The 23,772-nt window shown below is 36.0% G+C and overlaps 1 pseudogene across 1 annotated transcript in view; it reads left to right on the forward strand.

The window, feature by feature from the left end:
* The window catches only part of LOC309628819 (elongin-B pseudogene), a 59,139-nt pseudogene that overhangs the window by 18,120 nt on the left and 17,247 nt on the right, over nucleotides 1-23,772 (forward strand). The window lies entirely within an intron of this gene.

Raw genomic sequence — 23,772 nt, forward strand, 5'->3', positions numbered from 1 at the left:
ACATGAGACATACATGCTTACTTTGGAAAACATTATCAATTCAATTTCAAATTTATAAAAGAAATTGACTAGGTGGTAATTATTTCCTTACTAGATTGATTATTTTCACGGAAAAGGAAATACCTGTAGGACTTAAAATTCCCTTATGGATGTGTATAAAATAGAACTTATGCATGAGTGTTGAGAAACATAAAATCATTTACACCAGTAATCTTCCAGTCTGCCTGATGTCAGTAAATGGTATGCAATATACCCACATAGAATTCCTGCATATCTAAAATAATTCATCTTTGCTCAAGCTGTCAATGGTGAAAAGACACCCATATACTAGTATAGAAGTAGAAAATTATAATGAAACAAAAAATGACTAAGTCACAACTGTGGTGCTGGCAAAGAGTTTGCTAGTAAGTAGTATTCTGGTCCTTGAATCAAAAGGGGAACTCAAATGAGTACATGTTGCTCTAAAGTAGTCAACGTTTCTTAAAGAATTTAATGGGATGTATTTTTGGGGACAGAATTATCTTCTAATGGATTTTTCTGCTGTGTTTTGTAAATATTGCAGATAGTAGTAAGTCAGTATTATTTTGATGGTAAAACATTTGTAGTTGAGGACCTGTCTGTTTTGGGGATTACCAGAATGTTGCTCTTATCATTGAAGGTTTAGTCATGAGTAAGTCTTGGAACCAACTCTTGAAATGAAATTAACATGAGCTTTGTTGCCTTATTTCCGCAAACCACATAATAAAATGCTTTTATTAGGACTGTTCTTCTGACCAGAATGTGGTGCATTCCGTGAGCAGAGCTTTCTGAAAGGGGTCCCTGTGGACTCAGTGTGGGTTACCTGGACAATAAGGCAGCAGGGACACCAGAGCCTATTTCCCCTCTCCTGGTGGAAGGGACTGCATCTAAACTCAGCTTCCCATGGACTCTTGACAGCATCCTACAGGCCATGAGGCTTCCAGGAGTTGGGCAGCCAGCTTTCTCAGACAGTCCCTGTAAACAGCTGATATCCAAATTCTAACTCTCTAACTCCTGGTACCAAATAGCTGTGTATTCCTGCTCTGACAAGGCTACTTTCTCATTCTTAACCTATGAGAAGGTGATCCTTGCTGCCCTCCCCGACCCCAACGCCAAAAGCAGCAATTCCACGTTGTAACACAGGGTTGATTAAGCAATGTACCCCAATACTGGGTACAACAAAGAGCAGCCCTGAAGGAATTCTCCGGACGTGACATGATGCATGTGGCCTAGTCCCTAGGTGGTGCTATTTACAAAACCTTTTGAAGCATCAGGATCCATGGATTCCCAGAGCTCTCAATTGTGCTATAAAGGATAAAACTACAATCATATATTGGTTGCTGATTAAGCGATTTTGATAATTAAATTCTGGGAGAAAAAATATATTTTATAATAAGCAACCTATAATTAGTAATGTTCTATTCCAGGTGGTAATAGGGAACTCTCAAATTGGGAGGGCTTTCTCAAATGCCCAGCAAGCCCACTGCAGTCACAACCAGGCACAATTCCAGTTTTACTAGATGGCAGAATCAGAGACATTAGAGGAGAGAAGAAGACATTTATAAAGACTGGCAACTGAAGGGATTGGCTCACCGGTACGGAAGAACCCTTCAGCATCTCAGCGTGGTGGTTTCTATCATCATGGCAAGGACAGATTTCAGATTCTGGTAGTTTGTCATTTTATTTTTTTAATAAATTTATTTATTTATTTATTTTTGGATGCATAGGGTCATTGTTGCTGCGCGCAGGCTTTCTCTAGTTCCGGCGAGCGGGGGCTACTCTTCGTTGTGGTGCGTGGGCTTCTCATTGCGGTGTCTTCTTTTGTTGTGGAGCACAGTCTCTAGGCGCGTGGGCTTCAGTAGTTGTGGCTCGTGGGCTCTAGAGCGTAGGCTCAGTAGTCGTGGCGCACGGGCTTGGTTGCTCTGCAGCATGTGGGATCTTCCTGGACCAGGGCTTGAACCCGTGTCCCCTGCACTGGCAGGCAGATTCTTAACCACTGCACCACCAGGGAAGTCCTAGTTTGTCGTTTTAAAAAGCAAGCTCTGGGGTAGAATTTTTTTCTGAAATACATATGTGATTTCCACTAGCATTCTCTTACAATGTGTTCCCTCCAGTTAGGAAATTCATATGAAGTAATGGCTGGTGTAATCCAGTAGAAAGGTACAAACTACTGTGATGTACACATTACTCTGCCAATGCATATTTGTGTTATTTGAATCTTGGAGTTTAGTGACTCCAGTAGTTGAGTCCTTTTCTTTGAAGGTCTTTACTGCCACCCTTAGTGCTTGAATAGTTAGTTACATTAATGATGACTCATCTCCCTTATGTGATGATGGTAATGGCAGAGCAAGCCAGGAGACACAATTCAAAAATGTCTCAATTTCAACAGTATGCAAAAAATTTTATATACAATGGATTCCATATATTCCTATGCATTGTACTTCTTTTTCTCCCTACTCCATGATAGTCTGCCCATTTCTAAAAAAAACAAATGTAAAATAATGGGAACAGTGAATACTAAATTCAATTTGATCCCTATAAAATTGGTTAAAGGGGAGAATAAAATTGAAAATGTTCAAGGCTTTTGCTTACATATTTGGTGAAATAGTATAAATAAATACAGCAGGGAATTCCTGCCTGATCCAGAGGGCACGAATTACATTGGAGGATTTAGAATTGTCTCTTGAAATTGCTTTGTAGACAGTTAACATAGTTCAGACTAAAGCATCTACCTTTATCTCTCATGGGCAGTAAATGCTAAATGGTCTAAGGTCCAAATTGGCTTTTTTCACAATTCAAATTCACTGAAATATTTAATTGCCAAAGCTTAATTTTGTGTTGGCAGGAGAAAGAAGAGGAAGATGAAACTCTTCAGAACAAAAATCCATCTGCCAGCAATAACAGCCTTTGTATTTAAAAAGCAGTCAGTAATAATATAACTTTCCTTCTTTGTTACTATTTTTGTATTTTAGTAATTTGGGAAGAAGAGCATTTAAAAAATTGACACGCTATCAAAGTCTGATGCAACGAAAATTAAACTGCATGGACTTGATGAGGAGATAAAGGGAAATGTAATATGGTCAATGTAGGGCCTCCCAACCTTGCCCATATCCTATGTGTCAAATAGAAATGAATGGATTTTGGTGATATTTAGCTTTGTAGTAATAATGACTGGAAATGTTAACATCAATAACTTATTACTGCATAAATCACATTTGGAAAAAACATCTCTTTGAGACAGTATTACTTTGGCTGTTATTCAAATGAGCAGGAACAAATGAGGCATTTATGCAGTTATTTGTTTTTTTCTTACTCAGATCAAGCTAAATCTCATTAAGAAATGATTTTACCAAAATGAGCTTGTGCAATTAAAAATAACTTAGATTAGAGATAATGTATTTGACAAAAGTATATGTTCTATATATAGATGGACTTATTTATCATATAAAACAGAAATCAATTTTCTGTTAAGGGGCCTTTACTCATAACTGAGGCAGGTTAGATCTAATGAATGGATACATTATTTTTTTTTCTTCCAGGAAGTTCAATTATCAAACAAGGAAGTAGATTAGTGAAACCTAAATCCATTTGATTAAAAAAAAAGAATTTCTCCCTCTTTTTATGTTGCTCATCCCATATATGTATTTTTAAAAATATAACTGCAGTTTGGCTGCTAGTTATCTACAAGTCAGTTGGAAAAACTTTAATATGCTACTTTAAATCAGATATAGGGAAAGAGTGACCCAGTGAATTGAATCAAGTGCAGGAAGGCTGGCAATTGCAAAACTAATCTCAGTCTTGCCCAATTATCTGTGGCCTCTTGGCAGTTATTTTAGTCCTTATGGCAGAATCTGTCAGTCTGTAAGAGGGGTTCTTCTACCTCCCATCTCCAGCTGCTGCTGCTTGGAAAATGATGAATATAATTTTCCTAATAGTATCTTAATTTTATTAAATTATGTTGGCACCTTCGTTGAAATAAATTGATTTATATGTGTAGGTCTGTTATTGGACACTGTATTTTTTTGATCTGTATGCTTACCTTCATGCTAAAACCACTCCCTGATTACTGTAGCTTTGTCAACTAAGTCCAATAAGTCATTCAACTTTGTTCTTTTTCAAAACTGTTTATTTCTATTCTAAGTCTCTGTGTTCTATATAAATTTTAGAATAGACTTGTCAATGTCTGCCAAAGGAGCCTATTAGGATTATATTTGGGATTGTGTTGAATCTATAGTTCAGTTAAAAGGAATGGCCCCAAATATTTCATATTTTGATGATATTGTTTTTCAGATTTTAAATTCCAAATGTTAATTGCTGATCTATAGAATAAAATTGTTTTTTTGTTTTTGTTTATATGTTTATATATATTTTTAATTTTTATTACAGTATAGTTGATTTACAATGTTGTATTAGTTTCAGGTGTACAGCAAAGTGAATCAGTTACACATATATTCACTATTTTTCAGATTCTTTTCCCATATAGGCCATTACAGAGTATTGAGTAGAGTTCCCTGTGCTACACAGTAGGTTCTCATTAGTTATCTATTTTATACATAGTAGTGTATATATGTCAATACCAATCTTCCAATTTATCCCTCCCCTGCTTACCTCCTGGTAACCATAAGTTTGTTATCTACATCTGTAACTCTATTTCTGTTTTGTAGATTAGTTCATTTGTACCTTTTAAAAACATTCCACATATAAACGATATCATATACTTGTCTTTCTCTGTCTGACTTACTTGACTCAGTATGACAATCTCTGGGTCCATCCATGTTGCTGCAAATGGCATTATTTTGTTCTTTTTTATGGCCCAGTTATATTCCATTGTATATATGTACCACATCTTCCTCTGTTAATGTACATTTAGGTTGCTTCCAGGTCCTGGCTATTGTAAATAGTGCTGCAATGAACATTGGGGTGAATATATCTTTTCGAATTATGGTTTTCTTTGGATAGATGCCCAGGAGTGGGATTGCTGGATCATATGGTAGCTCTCTTTTTAGTTTTTTAGGGAACCTTCATACTGTTCTCCATAGTGGCTGCACCAATTTACATTCCCACCAACAGTGCAAGAGGGTTCCCTTTTCTCCAGCATTTGTTGTTTGTAGATTTCTTTATGATGGCCATTCTGCCTGGTGTGAGGTGATATCTCATTGTAGTTTGGATTTGCATTTCTCTAATAATTAGTGATGTTGAGCATCTTTTCATGTGCTTTTTAACTGTATGTCTTCTTTGGAGAAATGTCTATTTAGATCTTCCACCCATTTTTTATTTGGGTTGTTTGTTTTTTTGATATTGAGCTGCATGAGTTGCATGAGCTGCATGAGCTGTCTGTGTATTTTGGAGATTAATCCCTTGTTGGTTGCTTCATTTTCAAATATATTCTCCGATTCAGAAGGTTGTCTTTTCATTTTGTTTGTGTTTTCCTTTGCTGTGCAAAAGCTTTGAAGTTTAATTAGGTCCCATTTGTTTATTTTATTTTCATTACCCTAGGAGGCGGGTGGAAAAAGATCTTGCTGTGATTTATGTCAGAGTGTTCTGCCTATGTTTTCCTCTAAAACATTTTTATACAATCCGGTTGTACATTTAGGTCTTTAATCCATTTTGACTTTAGTTTTGTAAATGGTGTTAGAGAATGCTCTAATTTCATTCTTTTACATGTAGCTGTCCAGTTTTCCCAACACCACTTTTTGAAGAGATTCTCTTTTCTCCATTGTATATTTTTGCCTCCTTTGTCATAGATTAACAGACCATAGGTGCATGGGTTTACTTCTGGGCTTTCTATCCTGTTCCATTGAGCTATATTTCTGTTTTTATGCCAGTACCATACTGTTTTGATTGCTGTAGCTTTGAAATATAATCTGAAGTCAGGGAGCCTGATTCCACCAACCCCATTCTTCTTTCTCAAGATTGCTTTGGATATTTTGGGTCTTTTGTGTTTTCATACAAATTTAAAAATGTTTTGTTCTAGTTCTGTGAAAAATGCGGTTGGTAATTTGATGGGAATTCAATTGAGTCTGTAGCTTGCCTTGGATAGTATAGTCATTTTCACAATATTGTTTCTTCTAATTCAAGAACGTGGTATATCTTTCCATCTGTTTGTGGGTGTGGGGTCTTCAATTTCTTTCATTCACATCTTATAGGTTTCAGAGCACAGGTCTTTTGCCTCCTTATGTAGGTTTATTTCTAGGTATTTTATTCTTTTTGGTGTGATGATAAATGCAATTATTTCCTTAATTTTTCTTTCTGATATTTCATTGTTAGTGTATAGAAATGCAACAGATTTCTGTATTTTAATTTTGTGTCCAGCAACTTTTCCAAATTCATTGATTAGCTCTAGTAGTTTTCTGGTGGCGACTTTAGGATTTTCTGTGTATAGCCTCATGTCATCTGCAAACAGTGAAAGTCTTACTTCTTTTCCAATTTGTATTCCTTTTATTTCTTTTTCTTCTCTGATTGTTGTGGCTAGGACTTCCAAAACTGTGTTGAATAGAAGTGGCAAGAGTTGGCATCCTTGTCTTGGACAACCTAACATTATGCTTAAAGCAATTAGAGAAAGAAGAGTAACAAAACCCAAAGTTAGTAGAAGGAAAGAAATCATAAAGATCAGAGCAGGAATAGATGAAATAGAGTCTTAAAAAAATAATAGAAAATGTCAATGAAGCTAAAAGCTGGTTCTTTGAAAAGATAAACAAAATTGATAAACTTTTAGCCAGACTCATCAATAAAATAAGGGAGAGGACCCAAATCAATAAAGTGAGAAATGAAAAAGGAGAAGTTACAACCGACACCACAAAAAGAAAAAGGATCATAAGGGACTGCTACCAGCAACTCTATGCCAATAAAATGGACAACCTAGAAGAAATGGACAAATTCTTAGACAGGTGCCATCTCCCAAGACTGAACCAGGAAGAAACAGAAAATGTGAACAGACCAATTACCAGTACTGAAATTGAATCAGTAATTTAATAACTCCCAATAAAAAAAAAGTCCAGGACCAGATGGCTTCACAGGTGAATTTTACCAAACATTTAGAGAAGAGTTAACACCTATCCTTCTGAAACTATTGCAAAAAATTGCAGAGGAAGAAACACTTCTGAATTCATTCTATGAGGCCACCATCACCCTGATACCAAAAGCAGACAAAGATATCACAAAAAAGAAAATTACAGGCAACATCACTGATGAACATAGATGCAAATATCCATTGCATTAAAAAGAATAAAATACCTAGGAATAAACCTACCTAAGGAGGCAAAAGACTGTACTCTGAAAATTATAAGATGCTGATGAAAGAAGTTGAAGATGACACAAAAAGATGGAAAAATATACTATGTTCTTGGATTGGAAAAATCGATATTGTGAAAATGACTGTACTATCCAAGGCAACCTACAGAGTCAATGAAATTTGTATCAAATTGCCAATGGCGATTTTCCACAGAAGCAGAACAAAATTTTTTTAAATTTGTATGGAAACAGAAAAGACCCCAAATAGGCAAAGCAATCTTGAGAATGAAGAACAGTGCTGGAGGAATCAGGCTCCCTGACTTCAGACTATACTACAAAGCAACAGTAATCAGAACAGTATGGTACTGGCACAGAAACAGAAATATAGATCAATGGAACAGGAGAGAAAGCCCAGAAATAAACCCATGCACCTTTGGTCAATTAATCTATGACAAAGGAGGCAAGGATATACAATGCAGAAAAGACAGTCTCTTCAAAAAGTGGTGTTCTGAAAAGTGGACAGCTACATGTAAAAGAATGAAATTGGAACAATTCTCTAACACCATATACAAAAATAAACTCAAAATAGATTAAAGACCTAAATTTAAGCCTGTGTGGTATAAAACTCGTAGAGGAAAACATAGGTAGAATGCTCTTTGACATAAATCACAGCCTTTTTTTTTTGTTTGTTTTCTTGGATCCATCTCCTAGAGTAATGGAAATAAAAACAAAAATAAACAAATGGGACCTAATTTGATTTCAATTTGCTTGTTTTTCTACCTTCTTAATGTGAAATATTAAGTCATTTTAAATCTGTCTTTTCTAATAGAGACTTTTAAAACTATAAATTGCCTTCTAAATACTGCTTTAGTTGATATGTTGTGTTTCCATTATCCCTCAATTTGGAATTTAATTTCCCTTGTGATTACTGCTGTGATTTTAGGGTTATTTATAAGTGTATTAATTATCTTTTGAATAATTGAGGTGGTTTTCTACATATCTCATTGTTTTCTTTAGGTATCTCATTTTAATAATCACAGAACATACTCTATGACTTAAACCTTTTGAAATGTTTTGAGACTGATTTTATTGTCTGTGGATGGACTGTCTTGGTGAATGTTCCATAAGCACTCTATATTCTGGAGATATTGGATGTAGTGTCCTATAAATGTAAATTAGGACAGGTTTATAGATAGTGTTGTTTGGACAATCTATATACTTAGTGATTTAATTAAAACATTTTTTTTTCTATCCATTACTCTTAGGATGTTTAAAAATTTCCAGTGATTTGTGATTTGTTTACTTCTGCCTTTAGTTTTTTCTATTTTTGTTCTACTGACTTGGACATTCTTTAACTAGATCCATATAATTTTAGGATTCTGTCTTCCTTATAAATTGTCTTTTTTAAATCATCATCAAATATCCTTCTTTATCTCTTGTAATATTCTTTTACTCTTATTAATATAGCCATTACAGTTTTCTTAAGCTTAGTATTTTTACAATATGCTTTCCCCCGTCATCTTTTAAATTTCAGTCTATATACCTGTTTTTTTTATGTCTTTTTATATAAAGTCCTTCATATGGAGCCACTATTCTGTTGGGTCTTCCTCTTTATCCAGACTGGCATCTCTGTCTGTTAATTGAATTTTTTAATCAATTTACATTTAATGTAATAGTTCTTAATGTGATTGGGTTTATGGCTACCATTTTGCTATTTTTTAAAAAAATACGTTTCATGTGCACGGCATCATAATTCAATGTCTGTATACACTACAGTTATCACCACCATAACTCTAGTTACCATCCATCATTATACAGTTGACACACTTCACCCATTTTACCACCCTCAACCCACTTCCCCTCTAGTAACCACTAAGTTCTCTGTATCTGTGAGTTTGTTTTTCTTTTATTTTGTTTGCTCATTTGTTTTGCTTTTTTAGGTTCCATATATAAGTGACATCATAAAGTATTTGTTTTTCTCTGTCTGACTTATTTCACTTAGCCTAATACCTTCAAGGTCCATCCATGTTGTTGCAAATAGCAAGATTTCATTCTTTTTTTATGACTAAGTAACATTCCATTATGTGTGGGTCTGTCTATATATTATACATATATATATTATATATGTGTATATACACATATATGTGTATATATAATATACCACATCTTCTTTATCCATTCATCCATCAGTGAACACTTAGTTTGTTTCCATATCTTGGCTATTGTAAATAATGCTGCAATGAACATAGGGGTGCATGTATTTTTTTTTTGAATTAGTGTTTTTGTGTGCTTCAGATAAATACCCAAAAGTGGGGTAGCTGGGTCATATGATAGTTTTATTCTTAATTTTTTGAGGAATCTCCATACTGTTCTTCATAAAACAGTGGCTGCACCAATTTATAGTGTCACTAGTAGTGTATGAGAGTTCCCTTTTCTCCACATCCTCTCCAGCATTTGTTCTTTCTTGTGTTTTAGAGAATAGTTATTCTATGAGGTGTGAGGTGATATCTCATTGTGGTTTTGATTTGCATTTCCCTGGTTACTAGTGATGTTGAGCATCTCTTCATGTACCTGTTGGCCATCTCTGTGTCTTCTTTGGAAAATTCTCTGTTCATATCCTATGCCCATTTAATTGGGTTTTTTTGTTTTTGATTTTGAGTTGTATGTGTTCTTTATCTATTTTGGATATTAACCCCTTATTGGATATATGATTTGTAAATATATTCTCCCATTCAGTAGGTTGCCTTTTTCCTTTTGATATTTCTTCTCCATTTATTTCTTTTGCCTTTTTATTTCTCTGTATTCCTTTCCTCCTTCTTTGAGACTAATTCAATTTTTTTTAGCATTAAATTTTATTTCATCTATTTCTCTTCATTTTTTAAGTTAATTAATTAACTTGTTGTTGTTGTTGTTGCTGTTATTGTTGCTCTAGGCCTAACAGCATGCAACCTAACTTATGAAAATCTATGTAAAGTTAATATTGCATGAATTTCTACTTCCCACTCTTCATTTCACATCTGATACTTTCCACCTTCCATTTCCTTCTTGATAAATGTAAAAAGTTATAATAGTTTAATTTCATTTACCCACATATCCATTTTTGTACTGTTATTTTCACATTGTTTTCTTCAACACATGTTATAAATACCACCTTACAATGTTATTAATTTTGCCTTAGAGTCAGATGTCTTTTAAGAAAGTTATGACCAGAAAAAAAAAGTAGTAATTTATTTTACCTCTTTATCTACCATTTCCAGTGTTCTTTATACCTTCCAATAGATATGAGTTTCCACCTTGCATTGTTTTCCTTTATTCTGAAGAACATCTCTGTTTTTTCATTTTTTTGTGAAGTCCTGCTGGTACTGAATTCTATCAGATTTAATTTATTTCAACATGTCTATATTTCATTCTTATTTTTGAAGGATATTTTCACTGGATCAGAATTCTGGGTTGACAGTGTTTTCTGTTATATTTTTCTTTTTGCACTTTAAAAATGTTCTGTTATCTTCTGGTTTCCATTATTTCTCATAAGAAATCAGTTATAATTTATATCATTGTTAGCTGTCAGTTCATTGTTTGCTTCATGTATGTAATGGGTCTCTTTTTTCTATTTTTCAAGAGTTTCTCTTTATATTTTCTTTTTTAGTAGTTTGAGTATGATATTCTTAGATATTTTCTTTGCATTTATCCTATTTGGGCTTGTTGAGTGTATGTGTACATAAATCAATGTTTTGCATCAAAACTGGGAAAAAATTGACCATTATTTCCTCAAATACTTCTTTGTTACATTCACTATCTCTTCTGCTTCTAGGGCCCAGGTTACATACATGTTAAGACCATTTTTCTATCATGCAACAGGTCACTATTGCTCTCTTCAGTTTTCTTCAGTCTTCTTACTATTCTTCAGATTGGATAATATCTATTGACCTATCATCAGATTTACTGAGTCCTTCTCCCCTCTGTTGATAAGCCCTTTCAGTGATTTTCATTTCATTACTTTTCAGCTCTAGAATTTCCATTTGATTCTTTTATTATTTTAAATTTTCATTTTTCTGCTAAGGACCCCTTTTAGTTTACTTATTATTACCATATTTTCCTTTAATTCTTTGCCTCTATTTTTCTTGAGTTCTTAGAATTTATTTACAATAGTTTGTTTAACATCTTTGTTTGCTAAAGTCAACAATAAGCCTTTCAAAGGACTGGTTTCTATTGATTGCTTTCTTTTGTGTCTATGGATCACATTTTCCTATTTCTTTGTATATCATATAATTTATTATTATATACTACATTTTGGATAATACACTGTAGAGAATATGGATTCTGTCATCTCCTTCTAAGTGTCTTAATTTTGTGCTAGTAAAAAAATTAATTATTAATTAAACACCTTGAATTTGTATAAGCATAGTTGTCAGTTGGTTAATGTAGATCTGACAGAAGCATAAAGTATTTCCCAAGATACTGCAACTTTCAAGGATTCAAATTCCTCCAAATTATATATTCCTTGAGTTTTTTTTTTGTTCAGGGCTTGGTTTTTTCATTTTATTGGGCCTATCTAGAGAAGTCTGTACTAAACATTGTGATGTCTCAACTGGATTCCCAGGATACCCCTAGTGTTTTATAGATCTGTGGTCTATACTGTCTATATGGAAAAGACTGCAACCTGCAGCACTGTTCGACAACTAATGTTGAGCTCTGAACCCTATACCAGCTGTTTTCTGGTAAGTCTCATGAAGTCTCACCTTGCGCATTTGCAGCCAAGCCTTTAATTAAGGGCTTGCCTGAACCCTCATGCAGACTTCTGTCCGTCCCCTCCACAGCTTCTTCCTGTCTGATGCCCTCAGATTCCAGCTGCTCCAGCTCCCCTAAACCCTGGTATCTACCTCCTCAGCTCATTAGGACCTCCATATCCTCTCTGAATTCCAGCTCACTGTGCCAAAGTCAGACACAGTGGAAAAATGTGGAAAAAAGTCAGTAAAGTCAGGAAATTTTCTCCAGGCTGAGAACTGGGGTGACTGTGGGGCTCATCTCATGGGCTTTCTCTTCCCTCAAGGTTTATAGTATTGCACTGCCTGTCATCCAGTGCCTAAAAATAGGGTTCTCATACATTTTGTTCAGCTTTGTAATTATTCATGTTAGGAGGGATTGATTAGTATTAATCAATCCAGGTACTTTATTATATCTGGAAGCAAAAGTCCCCTCTACTTAATTTTTTAGAAGATTGCAATATTCTTGTATAAGTCTTCAAGGATATATTTTAAAATCCTGTTTTACTTGTTCTATTAACTGTGCTTATCTCAGGTACAAGTTATTATCTTTGTTGAATTTGGCGTTGCTGTTTCTGAAGTATTTGGTGATTGTTGCTTGCATGCTTATATCAGTTAAGATCATAATAAGAAACCCACAGCACAATTGAAATAAGATAATTAGAGGATAGTTAATTTGCAAAGGTGTGGGCTTAGGGCAATCTTAGGAATTTTTAGTCTTAAAAATAACAATTCAGTATCTTTAATGGTATTTGTAAGACATGTAAACATGGGAATATTTGGTACCTATGTTTTCTACCATGTGTAGTAAGGAAGAAAAATAATTGAGCCAGTATGCAGAGAGAGAGAGACAGAGAGAGACAGAGACGGAGGGAGAGATTGAGAGAGACACACAGATTGAGAGAGACAGAGAGAGAGACAGAGAGAGAGGGAGGAAACTCCTTACTGTAGTCAACAATCTGACTTTGTTCTAGCATCTGTATATTTCTTGTGGTTTGCTGGTTCAGTGCCATTGCTGATGTTGACCAATAAATATACCTGTTTTCCTTTGAGTTAGTTTAACCTGGGTCTGTCACTTGCCACAAGGGTCCTAACTAATGCTGATGATAAAAGGTTGATGGAAATAAAGATTGATTCAAGAGAATGTATTAAATGTGAATGGAGCAACCTAAATTTTGCTAGTTAGATGGATTTTTTTTTAAGGAATTTAGGCCCTGATACCTGCTGTCTTGCTTATGATAAAAAGATTAAGTAAGTGTGTCTTTTTAGTTTTTTTTTTTTCATTCTTTCCCACACAGCTAAAAGGGAAATATTATCTGAGAGTCTGTATGGTATAGGCCCCATTTTGCGGGGGGAGGTTTTACTTTGGATTTCTCAGATTTTATTTCATCAACTAAATAGGAATGAAACGTATCATTAAGTGTGCTTGTTCACCAGCAAATATTTCACTGGATATTTCATATCCTGTACATGGTAGTCTAGGGTTTTGCTTGATTAAAATCTTTAAATACTCCACATATTTTAATGCTTATCTTAAAAATGATTCTACTCATAATCTTAGGCAAAATATCTATGTCTCAGCTCTTTAAAGATTACCAATTTTATCATTACTTATGGAACAAGAAGTTAAGGTGTTTAATGATTGTCAAATCCCTACTAATGGAACAAAGAACTTGCTATTTCCTGTTCAGGAATTGAAGGTGGTTAATTATTACATTGCCTATCTTCATACAGAATAATTAGAACTTGGTATAGAAGCTGCCACATAAACTATTTAATTGCTTACACAGAGTTTTAAAAAGAATTATGTTTGTTAACATAAGAAAGGCATAGCATATTCAAGTTTAATACTTATTAATTAACTATGTTTAAATAAAAACTTACACAAGTCTAAGCCATGAATATAATGCTCCCTTCCTTTTAAATTTTTATTTGTACTATTTATATGAACAGGATATGGTAATGAGATGAGGGGATGCATTGAATAAGACAAATCCAAATTTTATAGCTTGGTTAGGGGAAGGAAAACACTAGAGCTTTTAAAATAAGACTTACAATGAATGTTTATGGAATTAGAGTCAGGAGAGGCTGTTAAGTAGCTGGATGTCTTTAGCTCACCAAAGGGAAATAAATAATTTTATCCATCATGGTGAAAAACTAGCAGATCCAAAAGTATGTTCAAATCGTTTATCACTCATGAATTTAATCAGAAAATTAGTGTGGCATCTAATTTATGTCTCAGTTTGGTGGGTATGCAGGGAATTGGAGACTCTGTCAGGTGGAAAACAAGTATGGTTTCTGTTGAGGTTTGGTTATACAAGATGTGCATCTGATTCACCCACATTTCCTAGCCCTGTGTCCTCGCCCTGCAAGCCATTTTTATCTCTTACTATTTTTTTCCTGCATTACTGAACGTGAGAACAAAAACATCTGTCTGAAAAATATATATTTCGGAAAAGTCTATGTAAGGCAAGTTCATCCAAGCATACTGTGTTATTTGCTCCCAAGACATTTTTCCACTTTGTTTTGATTGCCTCTCTTAACTTGCTGTCAGCTTCAGAGCTAGATTTTTGTGTTTTTTTTGTTTTTTTAACATCTTTATTGGAGTATAATTGCTTTATAATGATATGTTAGTTTCTGCTTTATAACAAAGTGAATCAGTTATACATATACATATGTTCCCATATCTCTTCCCTCTTGCGTCTCCCTCCCTCCCACCCTCCCTATCCCACCCCTCTAGGTGGTCACAAACCACCGAGCCTTGTGCAAACCTTGGTGTGTGTGTGTGTGTGTGTGTGTGTGTGTGTGTGTGTGTGTGTAATGAGGTGTGGAGGAGTGTCAAGGTGAAGAGAAGAATGATTACAGGATGATAAAATACTTTTTTTTTTTGATGAGTTTTTTTTAAAAATTTATTTATTTTTTGGCTGTGTTGGGTCTTCATTGCTGCGCACTGGCTTTGTCTAGTTGCGGCAAGTGGGGCTACTCTTCGTTGCGTTGCGCGGGCTTCTCATTGCGGTGGCTTCTCTTGTTGCGAAGCACGGGCTCTAGGCTCATGGGCTTCAGTAGTTGTGGCTCGTGAGCTCTAGAATGCAGGCTCAGAAATTGTGGCACACGATCTTAGGTGCTCTGCAACATGTGAGATCTTCCCAGACCAGGGATTGAACCTGTGTCGCCTGCATTGGCAGGCAGATTCTTAACCACTGCACCACCGGGGAAGTCCGATAAAATACTTTTTATTGAGGAGGTTCATAACGCCAAATCCTAGGGTAGTTCCACAGTTGCCAGCACCCTCTCCAATAGAGTCATGTCTAATCGAAGCCAGAAAATTTTCTTCCTGAGTATGCTCTGTCTCATATTCACATAACCCTAAACCCTCCCACCATTCATCCCAGTCACTGGTGCTTGGACCCCATCAGTCCTTACCTGATGGTAAGAATGTACAAACACAGTGTGAATCAGAAATAGGCAGGTTCTTCATTTCCAGCCTTTCTCCATTGTCAGAATTTTGTTTCCATAGCTGCCTATGGTAAACCTCAGAGGTTTACCAGGGAGTTGGACAAGCACTTTGAGAAGTACTGTTCTTTAGGGGCATTGGAACTTTGACTGATTTTTTGAAAAATTTTGTGGTATTTCTATAAATGACTACTGGATGGATTTCCACCCTTATCAGGAGTTGGAAGAAATAAATGAATCATTCATTAATTGGCTCAGTGAGCTATTGACTCTGAGCTCAAATGGTTAGACTGTGACTTTTGCCAGAAGGAAGGGGTAGACATCAGGCTTAGGCCAATAATTCAAACTTAAAAGGATAATACCATGGCAAAGATGGAAGTAGGCTTGAAATAGAGAAAAATGCTCCAGGGGTTTAAACCGCATTAGGTCTGAATTATTATTACTGGTACCCTTCAGAAAGAGGCCTCTGCTGGCTTTGTACTTCTTTACCATGAGTCTATTATGGAACAATCTTGTTAGTAAAACATAATTATCCATTTTTCTTCCTTTGTTTTCCTTCCTCTCTCCCTTCTAGCAATAAAACCATGACCACCCTTCTCTGATTATGTTCATGTTGTTTAAAGGAGAGTTACCTCCAAGACCCTGCCACACTTGGATTCTCCGTACAACACAAGGTCAGGTAGAGCCATTTCCCCTGGGCTCTGTAATTCTTTCCTCAGATTGGCTTTGATTGCACCTCAGTTTAACAGCTTGTCTCTCCCTGAAGGATACGTTATTTATAATTGTGTAATAGCACTTTTGAGCTTCTATGTGCCTGGCCCTAGGCTATGACATGGGGATATATCAGTGAAGAAGATGCAGGGACTATTCACCCATTTTCTGACCACTTAAACATAACTGGCATGCTTCCTTACAAGTAAAGTCAGCCTGTTCCAGGCATTCACAAAGGACCTTTCTTTCCTTCATTCTATCTTCACACTCCTGCAAGCTCTTACCTCCCTGGCTTGCTAAAGCCCATTCTTTGCCTGGCTTTCAATATCCATGGCTGGCACCCCAACTTTGTTTGCCGAAATTTCCCTACTTCCTCTTTTGCCTTATCAGTCTTGAACTGCAAAGTCCCTTAATTGTGGCATTATTGGTAATATGTAGTGAAAGTAATCCACAGCAGTCTTCCCTGCAGAAGAGAAAAAATGAAGAATGACTATTCGTAGCTCAGAAGGAAGGAAAGGAACTAATATTGGCAATTATTATGCATTAAACACAGTGAGAAGTATCTCACTTATATTATTTCATTTAACTTAGTGGCAGAAATATATAAAATATGTTATGCCAAGTGAAGGAGAAATGGAAATAAAAACAAAAATAAATAAATGGAACCTAATGAAGCTTAAAGTTTTTGCACAACAAAGGAAACCATAAGCAAGATGAAAAGATAACCCTCAGAATAGGAGAAAATATTTGCAAATGAAGCAACTGACAAAGGATTAATCTCCAAAATATACAAGCAGCTCATGGAGCTCAATATCAAAAAAACAAACAACCCAATCCAAAAATAGGCAGAAGACCTAAATAGGCATTTCTCCAAAGAAGATATACAGATTGCCAACAAACACATGAAAGGATGCTCAACATCACTAATCATCAGAGAAATTCAAATCACAGCTACAATGAGGTACCACCTCACACCAGTCAGAATGGCCATCATCAAAAACTCTACAAACAATAAATGCTGGAGAGGGTGTGGAGAAAAGGGAACGCTCTTGCACTGTTGGTGGGAATGTAAATTGATACAGCCACTATAGAGGACAGTATGGAGGTTCCTTAAAAAACTAAAAATAGAACTACCATATGGCCCAGCAATCCCACTACTGGGCACATATCCTGAGAAAACCATAATTCGAAAAGAAACATGTACCACAATGTTCATTGCAGCACTATTTACAATAGCCAGGACATGGAAGCAACCTAAGACAGACGATTGGATAAAGAAGATGTAGCACATATATACAATGGAATATTACTCAGCCATAAAAAGAAACGAAATTGAGTTATTTGTAGTGAGGTGGATGGACCTGGAAACTGTCATACAGAGTGAAGTAAGTCAGAAAGAGAAAAACAAATGCCATATGCTAACACATATATATGGAATCTTAAAAAAAAAAATGGTTCTGATGAACCTAGGGGCAGGACAGGAATAAAGATGCAGATGTAGAGAATGGATTTGAGGACACAGGGAGGGGGAAGGGTAATCTCGGATGAAGTGAGAGAGTGACATGGACATATATACACTACCAAATGTAAAATAGATAGGTAGTGGGAAGCAGCTGCAAAGCACAGGGAGATCAGCTCAGTGCTTTGTGACCACCTAGAGGGGTGGGATAGGGAGGGTAGCAGGGAGGCACAAGAGGGAGGGGATATGGGGATATATGTATACATACAGCTGATTTGTTATACAGCACAAACTAACACAAAATTGTAAAGCAATTATACTCCAATAAAGATGTTAAAAAAAAAGAAAAGGGTAACATAACAGAGAGAGTGAGTTACTCTATCTGAGCATTGATGGGGTGGTTAGATGCTCTTCATACGTGAGGTGAGTGTTGACTTATGACACATGAAGTTGGTGCTGGCCAGCTACTGGGTAGCCATAGCATGTTAGCTTCCCCTCTGGCTTCTCTTCTTGCTACTCTATAGTTCATTCTACACATAGCAGCCAGAGAGAATAAAATCTCAGTGACTTCCCATCACACTGAGATGCTCAAATTCTTTCAGTGGTGGACAGAAATATAGATCTGGCCTATCCTTCCAAATTCAGCTCTGGCCATCACCACTCTTCTTTTACTTCTTTCACTCCAACCACATTGGCCTTCTGGGTTCTTAAAAATACTAGGTGCTTTCCAGTCTGGGAGACTTTTTAATGCCTCTGTCCAGCATGTGCTTCCCACCCTCTCTTAAAGAATGGGTGCGCTCTTGGAGTAGAGCTTGTATATCATGTTGATTACCATATTAGAGGCATTTCAAACAAGTCTGTTCATCACGTACAAGAAATTCTTATCTAACAACCTGGTCTGGTAAGCAGTTTCATTTTCTAAAGCCTTATTTGTTAAACGGAGACCTTCTGTTTAACTCAGAAACATTAGCCAGTGAAAAGGTTGAGTTTGCTTAGGGAGAGGGTTTGTTTGTGGTTGTGGATATCAGTTTTGGTCTTTAGCTTACCTTTCACTATTTAGACCTGAAAGTCCTTGCTTACATTACCAGTGTTGTGCATGTAACTGGTTATGACTTTGAATTTCTGATCTCTGGTTACTGATGCCGTATTTTGTGTAATTATTAGCTGTTATCAAACAAACAATGAATTAATTACATTTACTGTAACTGAAATTAATACTGGGCTACCACCAGTCTGCTTTACCTAGATAACCTGGATTTTAGGGATCATTTTACTGTTGGGAAACTCTTAAGCTGTGTAGGAGGACTTGGTTTAGCTGTGGCTGTTTCTCATAAGCTGTGTACTTTTTCTCTACCACGTTTGCTTGAAAATCCCAGTGGACATTATTTGGTAAATGTACTTCTTCGGATGGAGGTTGGAGAGTAACGGGATGATTAACAAAGCAGGTGATTTTAGCAGAGTGGGAAACTGTCAGTGGGACAAATCTGATGGATAAAGTGAGTAGTTATCTGGTGACTCCTGTGGGAGTTTGGATTTTTCAGGGCTGCTCTCTGGGGCTCAGTGATGGTGAGACAAGATGGGCTGATCTAAGTGATCAAACAGAAACAGAAAATCCTGTAGGATAGTCTGGTGATGCAGAGCTACATCAGAGTCAAAGCATCATAGAATCCATAGCCCTTCAGTACAAGCTCTCACCCTTCTGTTCCTCTCCTTTGTCCTAACAAAATATTAAAAGGTACCATAAACCCATCAAAGGAGGAAGACGACTTTTAAGAATTTAGGGCTTTGTCTGTGTGTGGAAGTGGGGGGAGTGGGGTAACGGGGGGAGGGAAAGGAAAGTGTTATTCTTTTGTAAGACATTATAAGACAACTTTTATTAAAATAGTATGCAGTGTTACATAGTAATAAGATCAGGAAAGGTTGTTATCTGATAATCAGGGAAGAAATATTTGAGCCCATTTTGCAGCATTTTAAAAAAATCACGTATTTAAAGGAAAGGCTGAGAACAACACTCTTCACTGGGTGATTCTTTCTTTTTATTTTACATCTTTATTGGAGTATAGTTGCTTTACAATGTTGTGTTAGTTTCTGCTGTATAACAAAGTGAATCAGCTATATGTATATATATATATCCCCATATTTAAAAAAAGAAAATATTTATTTATTTGGCTATGCCGGGTCTTAGTTGTGGCACACGGGATCTTTAGTTGTGCCATGTGAATCTAGTTCCCTGAGCAGGGATTGAACCTGGGACCCCTGCATTGGGAGCGTGGAGCCTTAGCCACTGGACCACAAGGGAAGTCCCCACTGGACAATTCTTGATAGGGAAGTTGGACTAATGGGAAATGCAAATACTGTGACATCTATTATGAAATAGACTGGGAAGTGCATTGAAGGAGCAAAGAAAAACCACTTTCATATAGATAAAAAATGAGCTTAAGTAGAAAGTAAATTACCAAAAATATTGTTGTCCAATAAGGCTAGATCTGAGGAAAATAAAGTCACCATGACTTGAATTCATTTCCCATAATGTGCAGCTCCACCTTCATATTTCTCATTTGCCATGAAATCTCTTCCACATTGATGCAAATGGTAGTAAAAGTAAACCATTCAGAATCAACTTGCACTAATGTATTCTCAGTAAGACACCACAGTGCTGACTCACCAAACATCTTGGAAGCATACAAATAGAATATGTGACAGGAAAGAGGGAGTGTGTTTTGAATAGATGTTAAGTAATGGTAAGCCATTTAAGCACTGCATTTGCCAGAAATCAACAATCAGAAATTTCTGTTTCCAACTGAAGCTATGAATGGCAAACCAAGATCAAGGAAGGAAACAGCTGAGAAATGAATTAGTATGCATATTGATAAATACAAATCACATGAGCCCTTTGTTCTTTGGTTGTCTATGTCACAATAAAATGAACTATCATATAATTTCAAACAAAACATCATTGTTTACTACCATCATTGTTTATGTGATAATAAAAATTATCAGGGAAATTAAACATACATATTCTTCGAATGAAACCAGATTTCTGAATCAGACTCTTCATGGAAAATGTCTAGTGTATATTCTTCATAGGAGTCTCCATACTGACTGTATGAGGGATGAACATGCAGCTTGATGATGACTGAACATGGATGACTTATGTGGTTATAAGACAGAGTAGCAGGAGCAGTTCAGTTGGTATTTATTGGAAAATGCCCATTTTCAAATATTAAATTTGGGTTTTCTTTGGACCATTTGCTGCCTGAATTGGTTTCTATTACTTGCTTTACTCTTCACTGGAAGACATCCACTTTGTATATTGTTTTCCAAATAATTTTAATTTTTGAAAAAACCATGTCAGAGAGCTTTATACAAGTGTTACATTTTATGCCTCTCTATTTGATTTCAGCTTTTTTTTAAAAGGAGGTTTTTTGGTAAAACTCCAGCTTTGTATTATGAAATCATGGTTCCCAGAATCATAAAATATAACGTTATGAAGGAATCTTAGAAATTATCAAATCTAATAGTTCTTAAGTTTAGCTTGTTAAAGATCACATATGCTAAATCTACTGAATTATGCTCTGGGGATGGACCAAGGCCAGATATTTTTAACCACTTCTCAAGGTGATTTTAGTACAAAGAGTGAAAATCATTGTCTATTCTCCAGAGAGATATTTCAGTTCTAGAGAAATTCAACAACCTAGCCAAGGTCACAAAGTTGGTTTGGACAAGTAACTAAAATTCAAAGCTTTGGACACCCAGGTCAGTGAGAATTTTCTTTCTAAAACATCAGCAAGTTAGACAAGTTAAAATATAAATGTTTTCTCACTATAAATGTACCAGATACTAGTGACTTTTGCACTTTGAAGTGATAGTTTTATGTTATGTGAATTGCACCTAATAAAAACAATATAAAAAAGTACTAATTTTATTTAATCTGCATGTAGGCAAGTTAATTCATTTTCTAGATATCACCTAGAATGGGAACATATGTTATATCTGGCTAGTGCTACAGCCGTCAGGGAAACTGTTGATATGGATCGTGCAAGCTACTTAGCTAGCTTTCTGGTCTGTAAGATGGGGGAATGGGGACAATAATGTCTTCGTTGTTAGATTAATGTAAAGCTTTGAAAGAGGATATATATAGTGTGCCTGGCACATAGTAGATGGTCACTGCTCGTTTTGCTTGAGGATGTATAGCATGTTATATGCTTTATTCCCTCTCCTCATCTTGCCTACCACAGTGTCTTACACATAATAGGTGATTAATAATTTATTTATCGACTCACTGATTGATAGACACACATAGAGATCAGCACAGCCTTTTATTGGGTAAAAAAAAAAAAAATTCCTTGAAACCTCCATTTGAGGGAGAGCTCAGCAAATTCCATTTAGTCCATATGTGAATATTCTGCTTTCCTGAGTCTGATTAGGTTACAAGTTGTAAAGGCAGGGCTCGTTTTTGGGTAATTACAGCATTAAATGCACCCAGAAGGCTATTACACACTGGCCATATCCAATGCATATAATAAATAATTAATTGGACAAATAAAAAAATAAAAATTACAGCTCATAAAAGCTCCTCATTAACTTGCCCAGTACTAGTCTGGCTCTTGCAATTAATTTTAAACTCTCTTGTTTCTCCTTTATTAAGTAAGCTGAAATGAAATAGAAATGATATAATTGTTTTTGCCTTCTCATTTGGAGAAATACTCATGTGGGCTCAGTTCTCACAGCACAGAGAAAATGAGACTAGACGATCCCCATGCAATACACAAATAACCTCCTTATTCCAGTGAATGTATATATTCCAATGCAGAAGATATGATTCCTACAGACTTAGAAAAATAAAAATACTTGTTTTGTCATTACCAAATCATTCCAGGGGAATAATTAGAATTCACCCCTCTTTTATAACCACTGTTTTGTGAAGCTTTGATATTAAGCCCATTTCCTCTCTTTTAGTGGGAAAAAATACACATGGGTACACTTGCCATAGATCCATGTCTTGGTGATGATTTGTATTCTCCATCCCCAAATTCCTGGTGTGACATAGTCAAAGGATGGAATATGAGGACCCAGAAATGAAGTTTGCCAGTATGGCTTCCAGGGAAAGTATTGAGTGAATGATTCTGTCTGTTCTGTGAAGGCCAGCTGATGTAATATTTTGAAAAATGGACATGATGTGGTATTGTTTTATGGGATTTTGTAGATCTTAAGGGAGTGTGGTGGTGGAAGTGAACAGTGTTCGAGAGAGAGTACTCTCCTCACGACTGGTTTTATAAACTCTCCTGCAGGAAGTTGTGGGTACTCAGGCAGAGGACACATTCTATTCCAACTCTGACTTGGTAGATAGATCACTGATTGTCCGTGCAGAAATACCTCTTTAAAGCTCATTGTTTTGGGTTCTAAGAGCTTCAAATGCAATTAATGATTATTTTTCTAATCCAAAAATCAGTAGGTGAATAATGTCCCACATAATTCATTTGAAGGGATCTTAACTTGATTAAAATGAATCACCCAGGCTTATAAAAATGCCTTGCACACAAGTTTATTTTGAATTGGCAATGTGGCTTAGTGCAAAGAGAAGTGGACTAAAGTCAGGATGGCTGATTGAGGCTGGAATCTTCCCCAACAAGCTGTGTGTGATGTTTAACTCTGTGTGTCAGTTAGACTGAGCCACAGGGTGCCAGACATTTGGTCAAACATTATTCTAGGTGGTCTGTGAGGGTGTTTCTGGAAGAGATTACCATTTGAATGGGTAGACTGAGTAAAGCAGATTGCCCTCCCTAATGTGGGTGGGCCCAATCCAATCACTTGCAGGCTGAATAGAACAAAAAAGCTGGCCACACCTCAAGTAGGAGGGAAATTCCTCCAGCCTGAACAGCATCTGGGACATGGTTTTTTCCCTGCCTTCAGACTTGAACAGAAATATTGGCTCTTCCTAGGTCTAGAAGCTACCAGCATTCAGACTGGAAATATACCACTAGCTCTCCAGGGTCTCCAGCTTGCTGACTGCAGATCTTGGGACTTATCAGTCCCCATAATCATGTAAACTAAATCCTTATAATAATAAATATGTATATAATAAATATTCCTCCATATATATATGTATAGGCAGTTGACCCTTAAACAGCAAAGGTT

The sequence above is a fragment of the Balaenoptera borealis genome (assembly GCF_965194805.1).
Source record: "Balaenoptera borealis genome assembly, chromosome: 5".
In the NCBI taxonomy this organism is placed as follows: Eukaryota; Metazoa; Chordata; class Mammalia; order Artiodactyla; family Balaenopteridae; genus Balaenoptera; species Balaenoptera borealis.